At 37.6% G+C, this 12,459-nt stretch overlaps 1 pseudogene across 1 annotated transcript; it reads right to left on the bottom strand.

Annotated features, from left to right (window-relative positions):
- Positions 1-2,470: 2,470 nt before the first annotated feature.
- On the bottom strand, positions 2,471-3,027 carry LOC308494545 (dynactin subunit 6-like; annotated as a pseudogene). Its single transcript has one exon. The product of its transcript is annotated as a dynactin subunit 6-like (transcript).
- Between the last annotated feature and the right edge of the window lie 9,432 nt (positions 3,028-12,459).

Below are 12,459 nucleotides of genomic sequence, written 5' to 3'. Positions count from 1 at the left end.
AAATGTTCCTTCTCTATTTCAACTTGAGATTTTGACACCGTGTTTCCTGGAAAATAAGACCTAGCCAGACAATCAGCTCTAATGCACCTTTTGGAACAAAAATTAATATAAGACCCAGTCTTATTTTACTATAATATAAGACTGGGTCTTATATAATATAATATATAATGTAACGTAACATAACATAATATAAAAGACCCGGTCTTATATTAATTTTTGCTCCAAAAGATGCATTAGAGCTGATTGTCTGGCTAGATCTTATTTTCGGGGAAGCACAGCATTATTCTTTATTGACTTGATAGGAAAGGTTAGAGCAGAGGTGAAATGCCTAGATGACTCCTAGAACACCTCAGGCTATCATTTATGAAGAAAATATCCACCAGAGCTTCTGCTCTGATTGTGTACACGCTCCACTGTTAACAAATACACTGATTGTCGCCTGCGGTTCATTGTGAATTAGTGTGAGGTAATGTTTGAAGTTCTCTCTCTCTTTATTTTCTATACAGATACCCAGTGGATCCAGCACTTCATTGGAATGGCTGCTCTTTCTCCATTGAATTAATTACCTTGGGAATTTTATAAAAATACTTGAATATGCATAGCTGGTTCTAATTTTGTAATCTCTATTCTGTTTCAGTGATTTTTTTTCTCCCTCTGTTTTACTTTACTACATTGTCTTTACATTACTTTACATACTACTTTACATTAACTTTACAGTAATGTACTTTACATTACTACATTGTCTGGGTTCCTGCGGCTTGCTAGTAAATCTTGAAGTGGTACAAGTCTTCAAACTCTGTTCTTTTTCAAGAATTTTTGGTTATTTTAGATGTATTTGATTCTCATGTGGAATTTAGAACTAACTTGTGAATTTTTATAAAAATTATGCGTTCTTTTTAGTTGAATCTATAGATCAATTTGAGAAGAATTGACCTCTGATTATTTTGAATTTCCCAATACATAAATATGTTGTACCTTTTCATTTAAGTCTTCTTTCCATCTGGTATCATTTTGAAGGACTTGTTGAAGTAATTTTTAGTGCAGGTCTCTTGGCAAATTTTTTCACCCTTTGCTTATCTGAAAATGTGTTCAGTCTCAAACATTTTTGAATGGTATCTTTTTGCTATTTATATAGTTACGTATTAATACATTTTTACTTTTAGCACTTAAACATCCTTTCCTTTTCTTCTGATATCCCTTATTTGAATGATGCATGAGCCATCATTTATATTTTTGTACCCCTGAATATGTCATCTTTCCCCTCTCTGATTGCCTTCAAGTGTTTGTCTTCAACTTTGGTTTTTATCATTTTGACTATAATGTGCCTAGATGTGGCTTTGTGTTTATCTTGCTTAAATTTCACAGAGCTGCTTGGATCTGTAAGTAGATGTACTTTACCAAATTAAAAATAATTTCAACCATTCTTTCTTCCAATAAGTTGTCTACGCTGCTTTTTCTCACCTCTTCTTCTGAGTCTGGAGTGGCACATGTTACACTGCTTAATAGTTTGTATACAATTCACGATTTTTTTGCTATTGCTTTTCTTCAAATTTGACAAATCTATGGCTTTGATTTCAAGCTATTGACTGCCGTCACTAATGCACTTTTAAAATGCATTCAATGATTTTTAAAAATATTTCGAATATTGAACTTTTCAGTTCTAAATTTGTATTTGGAAGTTTTAATTGTTTCCATTTCCCTGCTAAGCATTCCCTAACTGTTCATGCATTAAGACCATGTTCTTGATCTCGAATATGTTTCTACGAGCTGTTTTCAAATCTTTATCTGCAAATTCCAACATCTGTACTATCTCGGTGTTTGCACTGATTGCTTTTTCTGTAGTTATGGGTCATGTTTTACTACTTTATATGCTACACATTGTACATGGTACATCGGAATGAGCCTAAATTGTGTTATCCTCCTTTAAATAGTGTTGAGGTGTTTTGTTTTTTGTTGTTGTTGTTGTTTCTGGCTGGAAGTTAATTTGTTGCGCTCACTTCTATATCATGTTAGAGTTCATTTTTAAGCATTTGTTATGCCTGTAGAGTAGCTGTTACTCTAGAGTGTGGTCCTTGATCCTAAGCCATGTACTTTCTGACATTTTTTTCTTGTCATCAACATTTTTGTTTAGTTTACTATGTGCTAGAATATGAAAATAAAACAATATACCCTTTCTTATAACAGGTAGTCTTTTGTATAACTAAAATCTGTGGCCAACATTTTACAAAACAAAAGAAAACTAAATCTGTAAATTATCAGAAAAGGAGCAAGAATATAGGAAAATAATACATTTTATATAACTTATAGAGGACAGTTACAATGAAAATCCATTATTTTCCTGTCTCCCTCAATTTTACAAAATAAAATTAACATGTATTATTCTGTGAACTGCTAAGAGGGCATAAACACTGTGGCCCTTTCAAAAGACAGTGGTGAAAGACAAAACGTTACCTTGATGTCATATATGTCCTTAGTTTTTAACTGGAGTTGACCTTCCTTTCATAGTCTTCTTTAGGTGGTGGTAGCTTGGCAAGATTTTTATCAGGAAATCCAGCTTGTAGTGTCTGGGGCTGTGGTCGCTCAGTTTGCACCCGACGAAGGTAATCTACACCATAGATCACTGTATTCTCAGGGATGATTTCAAACGTGCTTGGGTTGCAACAAGCCCCAATGATGCAACCACTGGTCAATATTACATTTCTGCCTATGTATGCTTTTGATTCCATAACATTATTATCTCCCATTTTCATGGCTTGGGAATAACAGCCAACTTCAAACACATTATCTGTGCCAATGATCATAGGTTTGAGTTGTAGATCTTCAGCACCTGGGCGGATATTATCAGGGTGAGCATTTATGATAAATGCCTGCTTTTCTAATCACTATTGGCCTGGCTTCCGCAATAATTCATGCTTTAGGGTGGATCACTGTCCTAGGTCCTACAATTACATCACCTCTGATTTCACTTTCTATACACACAACTGCTCCAGGAGCAATCTTCACACTCTTTGGACTATTCTCTGCCATTTCTGGCATTTCACTTTCTGACATTTCAACAGAATGTGCAGAGTGTTTGAGATATTTCCATTCTGGAAGGCCAGAACTTCGTACCCCGGCACTGTGTAACTGTTAATGTCTGTTTCCACTCTCAACCGCAGAGCAACTGAACTCTGTGTGGCCTCAGTAAGTCTTGCCCTGCACCTATACCACCCAGCCCTCAGCCAGTGATCTTTGAGGACCACCCTCCCACTCCAAACACACACATACAGACTTCCAGGCCCCCGCCTCTGTGCAGCTACTTTCACTCTAGTACTTTGTCCCCACAGAGTCCAGCCCTTTGTGCCGTCCTGAGCTTGAATGTCTGGCTCCACATCTTCTAGTGGGATTTCCGTCCTTTGCTTGAGCTTAACCTCCATGTGCTGTGGCTGGAAAATTTTCATCAGGTGTGGAGCCTGGGTGAACACAGACTTCACCTCCTCTGTTTCGTTATCTCAAATATTTTTTTTTTCTTTTTTTTTTATTGGGGAAGGGCACAGGACTTTATTGGGGGGACACTGTGTATTTCCAGGACTTTTTTCCAAGTCAATTTGTTGTCCTTTCAATCTTAGTTGTGGAGGGTGTCATTCAGCTTCAAGTTGTTGTCCTTTCAGTCTTAGTTGTGGAGGGCGCAGCTCAGCTCCAGGTCCAGTTGCCATTGCTAGTTGAAGCGGGCACAGCCAACCATCCCTTGTGGGAGTCGGACCAGCAACCTTCTGGTTGAGAGCCCGTGCTCCAACCAACTGAGCCTTCTGGGAGCTCAGCGGTAGCTCAGCTCAAGGTAGCGTGTGCAATTTTAGTTGCAGGGGCAGAGCCCTCCATCCCTTGCAGGACTCGAGGAGTTGAACCAGCAACCTTGAGGTTGAGAGGCCACTGGCCCGTGTGGGAATCCAACCAGCAACCTTCAGAGTTAGTAGCATGGAGCTCCAACCGCCTGAGCCACAGGGCCAGCCCCAAATATTTTCTTCTTTGCCGTCTTTGGCCCAGGGCTTGAAAGCGCTTGTTGTGTATGTTTTGTCCAGTTTTATAGTTGTTTAGAGTGAGAAGTAAAATATGGTACCAGTTAACTATATTATGACCCAAAGAAGAAGTCCAGCCAGGGATTCTTAATTAACTGGTGGCAGACTTCAATGCTTGCAAAGCATTTTACAATAATGTACTCTCATGCTCTATAGGATATATTCAAATATTTCCCAATTGAGATATATCATTATGCTAAATTAAAACAGTAAAAAAGAACAATATCTGTTTCAAACTTCTTGTTTAATTCATTGAATAAGCCTGCTCAATAATTAATTCCCCAGATATTCAACCCCTCATAAAATGGCATCAATTGGAAGCTCAAGCCAGGAATTGTTTAGATATCTTTTTCTCACTCCCATCTATCACAATGTCCTGTCTATTCTTCCTCCCCAATCTCTCTCAACATGTACTGCTTTTATTTTAGTGAAGGCCACGTTCACCTCTCAAATGGACGACTGCAAAGCCACATATCTGATCTCCTTGATTTTATTCTGTTGTCTTCCCCATAGAGAAGATGGTACCCAAAGTTAAAGTACCCAAAGTAATCTTTATTGTACACTATCTTACAACCTTTCAATGGTTTCTTAGTGATCTTAGAGTAACTTTCATGTACCTTATCTTGGTTTACAAAAACCCTGTACAAATTGTGAATCTCCAACTTTCCCCTGTACTCATGTTCTATCCACACTGGCTTTTTAAAAAATTATTTCAGCACAGTTCTAATTTTTGTCTCAGCTGTCTTCTGGAGACTCAGCCAGAAACACACTGTTGTTGTCATTGTTTCTTTCAGTTTTTGTCCTGGAAAATGTCAAGCTTGCAGAAAAGTTTTAAGGCTAGTACAAAGAACTCTTGTATATTAGTTGCCCAGAGACCTCATTCAACTTTGACCATCTGTCTCAATGATATCCTTTATAGCAAAACGATTCCAAGGTCAGGAGTTGCACTCAGTTCTCTTTTTTGTTTCATATCCTTAGTTCTAGGTTATACATCTTTGCCCAGGGTCTCAGTTATAAAGTTCATTTCTTCTTAGTGCAAATAACATCTTGGTGGCAAATAATATTCATCTTATTACTGATGGTGGTAGCTTTTATCACTTGACTAGTCACATGATTAAGATGGTGGCTGCCAGATTTCTCCACTGTAGAGTTACTTTTAAGTATTTCATGGGTAGATGCTTTCTCATTCTGAAACTTTTGCCCAACAATTTTAACATCAATTGCTGTTTTATGCCTGAATTGTTACTATAATTGTTGCCAGATGTGGATTTTCTAATCCCATTTTTCCTTCCATATTTACTAGTTGTTGATACTATACTGTAAGAAAAAGCTATGTGGATCTGTTTACAGAAATAGATCCATTTCTGTATCTATTTATGTATTTTATATCAGTGTGGACTCATTGATTCCATGGGTCATGATCCATTTTATCATTATCAGATCATAGATTTAGCCAGTGTCTCTTCAAGCTGTTGTTTTTTTTTAAATTAACATTTATTGGGGTGACAATGGGCAACAAAATTACATAGGTTCAAGTGTACAGTTCTACAGGACATCATCTATATATTGCATTATGTGTTCACCACCCAGTCAATTATCCTTCCATTACCAAAGATTTGTTCAAGCTGGCTTTTGACATGTGCGTTTGCAACTTTCATACATCTAATGGCGTGCTGTCTGAGACTACCCAAGGGGCGTTTCCTTGCATTCTACAGCTCATCAGGCGTAATCCCCCAGTTGTGCCAACTCATGCTCCTCTGTACTAGCTGAGAGATTGCCCTCCCAACAGGATTCCTACCATTTGACAGTGTATATGTAGTCAGTTTTCATACTCTGTGGGGCTGTAACCGGGTTCCAATGCATACATAGAGCGTGCTCAACGCCTGTCCCACTCTGGCACCTTCATCCCATCTGGAACACTTTTCCCTCCAGACTTTGCAAGGCTGTATTATACTCATTTTTCACCTGAAATTCTTTTAAAAAAGTATTCCTTGAACCCTACCTTTAACATAGTCCTTGACATCACGCTCAGGTTAGCACCTTCATTTACTTGATATGGCCTCAACACAAATTTTAATTGGTACCTATGTGCCTAATTGATTTTCTATTTCCCTCACTCTATACGTCCTATGAAGTTAATTACGGGATGGGCTGTATTCATTTCTGTACCTAGCAACTCGCATAGTATCTAAACACGAAGTAGCTCTCAAATACCTCTTAAGTGAATAAAAATTGTGATTTGAGGAAAATAACTCTGTTTGATAGTTTCCTTCACTGGCAAGTTTATGTAATCTTTTTGTCCTTGATACCTAGTCTCTGCTGCATTACCTAGTAAAAAACTCAGTCTACATGCCCTTACGACAATAGCCACTATTTCATGTTTAGAGTGTCTGTAAGATGAGGGTTATTTAAAAGAACCACATTGTGTCCATGTTAAAGATATTATATTCAAGAACTCTGAATACTTTTGCTTTTATGGCCAAATTAGTTTTCTAGGGCTGCCATGTGAAAATACCACAAACTGCTGTTTTAAACAATAGAATTTTCTCCCAGTTCTAGAGGCTGGAAGTCTAAGATCAGGGTGTCAGTAGGTTTGGTTTCTCCTGAGACCTCTCTTCTTGGACAGCCTTCTTGTTGAAGACTCACATGGACTTTTCTATCTCGGTGTGTGCATCTCCTGATGGTCTCTTCCCCTCCTAATAAGGACACCAGTTATATTGGATTATGGCCCCGTCTTATGACCTCTTTGAAACTTTATTATCTTTATGAAGGCCCTATCTCCAAACACAGTCACATGGGTGGCTAAGGCTTCAACATGTACTTTTGGGAGGACATATGAGGTCTGACAATTAAGTTAGTGAACTTGCTGCACCAATGTTGCTAACTTTTTCCTGATATCAGAAGGATTATTCATGATGAATTTGTACCAACTGGACAAACCATTAACCAAATTGACTATGTGGAAGTGTTGAAACGGCTGCGTGAAAAAGTGAGACGACCTGAACTTTTCGCCAACAATTCGTGGCTCTTGCATCACGACAATGTACCAGCTCACACGGCGCTGTCTGTGAGGGAGTTTTTAGCCAGTAAACAAATCACTGTATTGGAACAACTGTATTGGAACACCCTACACACCTGCTCTGGCCCCTACGGACTTCTTTTTATACCCAAAGATAAAGGAAACATTGAAAGGAAGACATTTTAATGACATTCAGGACATCAAGGGTAATATAACGACAGCTCTGATGGCCATTCCAGAAAAAGAGTTCTAAATTGCTTTGAAGGGTGGACTAGGAGCTGGTGTCGGTGCATAGCTTCCCAAGTGGAGCACTTCTAAGGTGACTGTAGTGATATTCAGCAATGAGGTATGTAGCACTTGTTCTAAGATGAGTTTGCAAACTTAATTGTCAGGTCTCGTAATTCCATCCATAACAGTGGCCAGCTTTGTTTTATTGTGTTTGCAACACCATGCCTATACAGAAAATCATACAGATTTTCCCCAGTTCTTTGGTTAGATGAACACAAAAACTCCAAAACACTCAGGTGGAGATAAAGATACATTTAAATTTATTCAGTTTTTTACAATTAGTTCTTGTTGCAGAATGCAAGAAGAGGCTTCTACATTTCCAACTTTTCTAAGCATTATCAAATGTAATAAAATTTTTTCTCTTTAGCTTATTCATTAAAAAGTGACTAAAGTTCACAGGCAGTGTTAGCTGGTATTATGATTTGCCCTAAGCTGATCACATTATTTTTAAAAATTACGAAATCAGTTGACTCAGCTATTTATTTGAATGACATACATTAGAAAGTTCATGAGAAGACATTCTGAGTCCTTGTAAAATATTTTGAAAGGTAATAATTGAGTGACTAATGTGTACAGGGTTTCCTTCTGGGTTGGTAAAATGTTCTAAACTTAGATTTTAGTGATGATTGCACAACTCTCAACAAAGTAAAAAACACTTAATTCTGTACTTTAAGAGGGTGATTGTATGTTGTGAATTATTTCAATAAATATGTTCTAACAGGGTAATCCCTTAACTTTTATTAATCCATCTGTTGTAAATCATTGTCAACTACTGAGTCTACCTACTATACTGAATCCAGATTAGAATTCTCTCTTATGGAATGAATGTTCCATTATTTTAGGTCTTAAGTTTCTCTTTTATTCTATATCTGGTCCTCACCATTTTGTGAACAGAATCTAATAAGATTTATTTTTAATTTCCACTTACTTTCATAGAGAAAATAAAAACGCAGATCAGGAATCACATCAAAATTTGAAATGCTAGCTATTACTAATTGCAAATCAGAGGAAAAGCAAGGCTAACATATGAAGAATTCTCCAACTTGAAACTAAGGAAACTGGTTTTCTTGGCTCAAGGATGTGGGTCAAATCATGACATCTAAAGGCCTCTTTTTCTGTCAGCCACCCCCATGTCAGAAAACGTGCCATGAAAAAAACACAACTTTCTCATGATAACAAGCGTAGTTTCTACAACTATTCCTAAATCTACCAGGGATTTTGTATGACTTGCCATTGCTCGTTGCTCATGTTTATAATTCAGTATGTGGGTCTTGATCAGGCTTTTTCTAGGAGAAAAATAATGCTCTTAACTCAGGATGAAATTTAAGCACTAAAATTCAGAGAACAGTGAGTTTCAAGTCAATTATATAGAATACCTCTCATTACTTCAATTATTTTGTTCTGTTCAAGTAAAACGTGTTCTGACATAAGATTGCACTTCAATATCAAGTCATGTTTAAAATTGTAGTTATACCTTTTCCCCCCCAAAGAGGCGTAAGTAGGCTGCAGAAACCTCTTTCTCATATATACATGTTTATGTAACTTTAAAGTATTATTTGGTTGTGTCCAAAAAAAATTAACACTTATGTTATCAAAGATTTCTTTTTCTAGTATGTTGGAGCCTTTAAACATCATGAAAAGAATAATAAAATATTAATTACAGCAACCACAAAAAAATTTTGAGTTATAAATGATCTTTGAAAACGTTTTAAATAAAACTGATAGCAATTAATGTTTACCAATTGTCGAAGTTGCCTGAATGTCTGCTCTTAATAATAGGGGAAAAATCCAAATCTGGAACTTACAACTCTGCTTTTGTGTTCAGCAGAGTAGTCAGTGCAGCTCAGGTCTATTCTCCAAATCCAATAGGTTGAAGGCTTTTTTTTTTATGTTTAATGATTTCCTCAGTAACTTATTTATTCCAAAATATCTACATTTCCTCCTCTTGCTTCGTGCAGACTGAGCCTATGATTTCCTATCCAAGAAGGGTTTGGCTATTTTGAATGGCCTTCTCCCCGCCCCCCCAAACTTGAATTGTAAGCTATTCCTCTTTGTTTCCTCTCTGAATGATACATAAGCTTGGGAAAATGTGGCTGGATTACTCTGGGCATAAAATGCAGAGATTCCCAGAATTCTCAGAGCTACTTCAACCTGGCAGCATGCCCCAGGGGCTAAGGGCTCAAGGCTGCTTTTGAAAGGAAAGACCTAGAGAAGCCAAAGAAGAAGAGAATCAGTCTATAATTTAAATGGGGTTCCAGTTTGATCGGTTACACTAGCCCACTGTGTCTACATATGGTCACAGAATCTACTGAAAAGCTGATTCATCTGAAATAATAATCACTTTTTGCCTGGCCAATCACATTAGCCATGAAATAGATCTCATTAAGTCACTATAAAAATGCATCTAATTCAGACCCACTGCAGGTTATCGTGAGGGAAATGTTATTTGAAAAGAGGTTCTTCAAGCTGCTGTGTGAAGGATGGGTGGGAGGGGAGAATCTGGGAGGCTTGTTTTTTCCATGGCTGCCCCCATCAGTTAATAGCCTTCTCAAGCTACTTTCTGCATATGTACTGTTTCACATTCTTTTTTTTTCTACCACAACTAATTAATTTTTAATGCAAGTAATAGCTTCACCTCTCAATTCAGCTCCTTAGAGAGCCCAGCCTAATGGCCCTGAATATGCAGTGTTCCTTGGTAAGAAATCATTTTAATACCTATTGGGGCTTGCAGGTTGGAGGATAAATGAAACTCTCTTCAGATTGGTTTGCTCCACTTGGATGGATAACTTGCTTTCTCTCTTGACTGGTAACACTTCCCTGGTTTGTATTTAAAGCGCTCTACTCTACCCTGACTTCCAGATAGTTCTGAAAGTTCAAAATCCAGGGTTTTTGTCATGTCTCTCAAGCGCCCTATCCTTTACAAATCACAGAATGTCAGAGTTGGAAGGAAATCTTAGAAATCATCTACTCCTATCCCTGCACTGTGCAGAAAAAAATAGAAATATTCAGAGAGGAGGATGGAAAGTTAGACTGGGTCAAGATACACAGGTCTCCTTTCGCTCACGCTAAGGAATTTGTACTTTGTCCTGGAAGTAATCGAAGGCGGTTGAGTGTTGTAGTTTTTGTTTTGGGGGAGTGGGTCAGAGTTCAGAAAGATCTTCCTGGCAGCAGTTTTTGAAGGGACAGTCAGGAGAGGGTAAAACTACAGCTTGAGGAGAGCAGGTAAAGGTCTGTTTTACTATTCCCGGTGATAGGTAATAAAAGGACTGAACTAAGTCATTGAGTGTCAGGATGAAGAAAAGAACATAGAGAAGTGTTAGTGAAGAGATAGAACTGGCAGGGCTTTGTGAGTGATTTAAGGTGGGTGAAGAGTAAGAAGAGCTGAGTGTTATCGATTGGAGAGCATGCCAAATAGTCATACCATTCATGTGATGAGGACGATGGGCTGGAGAGCTATGAAGATGGTGGGCTATATGGGTAATAATACCAAGAACAGTGTTGCTAGTAATGATAATATTAAGTCGTAAAGGTATGTGGGAGATGTCTAATAGATGTAGAATTCACAAACTTCATGACTACTGCATATGTTTGATTTATCTCCTATCCTTTCAGTTTCTTAAAAGACAGGAGTCTTTAGTGCCATTTCTGTCATTCCCTTTAGCAAGTCATTTCATCTCTCTGAACCCAAGTTCTCATCTAAATGTGAGACTAATAAGACAGCCTCATCTTAATTAGTGTGTAGATCACTGTGAACTGGATTATAAAGTGATCACTTACAAGAAAGATATAAAGGCTTAGATTTATAACAGAAACATTGGAGGCCAAGATTTTTTTTAAAAAAAGATACATTTATACAGAAAAGTAAGTCTCTTGGAAGTCCTTTCAAATTAGAAGTCCGTTTTATTTTTATTTGAGTTATTTAAATAATGGTCCTAAAACCTGGGTTAAAAGGTCACTCTCTGCAGAAAGCTTAATTGGAAACAGTAGTGGTCTCAGTGCCACAAACCTGCTCTCTGTCCTGACTTAGACATTCTCTTGCAAATAGGCCAAATCTGTTTATGACTCTGAGTCTCTGCTTACATGAAATATAAGGAAGGAATTGAGAAGATTATACCTGAGATTTCTTCCAGCTCGAAAATTCTGCCTTATATCTTCTCAGAATTTCTAAAATCCTTTCCATTTTGATTTTGTGAAGGGCAATACAACAAAATGGACAATTTTGTATAATGAGGTGAGGTCCAGCCCTCCATAAAATAGAATTCTCCGTGTTGCGTGAAACAGTGGACATAAAACATGTAAAAGGAGAGCTCATTCTGTGCTATGGACAGGCATTTTCAATAACTACATATTTGGACTTTATTGCTTTCTATCTTTTCTGATTAGTATCAGGCAAAAATAATTTATTTGTTTTCAGGTGGCTATCTAGGCATTGTAGATGTTTAAAGGAACCGTTTGGGGAGGAAAGCTACAACCACGTAATATCAAAGATGCCTTGAACAGCATTGTCATTTTGTGTTTTTGGCCAAAGGCATAGAGGAATGCAGTGGCTGGGCTATAATGGCATTTCTATTTAATTAAAGCATCTCTTTCCTATTTGTTATTTCCAGCTTAGTTTTATTTTTGTTCAATGAAAGCATAATAAGTTAATAAATAAATACACAGACTAGCATCTTTGTCTTTCTAGTCTCTGTGGGGCACTGCTTCATTAGCTGCAGTCAAAAGAAAAAAGATATTAATCAACACATTCCTGCTGTGTCTCTTTCCATTTTATTGTTCTAGTCAGTAGTCAGTGTTCCTGCCTATAATCACGTTGCATACAGGTGTCTCGTTTCACCAGCTAATTGTGAAGAAACTGAGGTGGAAATGTTCCTATTAATTAGCCTTTACCATGTGCACCATTGACCTCTGTTTTTCTGTGGCCCTAAGAATACAGCCCAGGAATGCCAGTTAAATACAGGAAAGGATAGGATGAAAACAATGTGTATGATGTCGACTGACCCAGAAACAGCTGTTACACTAGTGTCAGCACTGTGTGAATCACAGTTATGTCCAGACACAAAATTACAATCAAACTGATTCAATGTAGTATGGACAAGG

Source organism: Rhinolophus hipposideros (genome assembly GCF_964194185.1).
Source record: "Rhinolophus hipposideros genome assembly, chromosome: X".
Classification (NCBI taxonomy): domain Eukaryota; kingdom Metazoa; phylum Chordata; class Mammalia; order Chiroptera; family Rhinolophidae; genus Rhinolophus; species Rhinolophus hipposideros.
The sequence above is the reverse complement of the archived record's forward strand: the minus strand, read 5'-3'. Positions and strand labels throughout refer to the sequence as shown.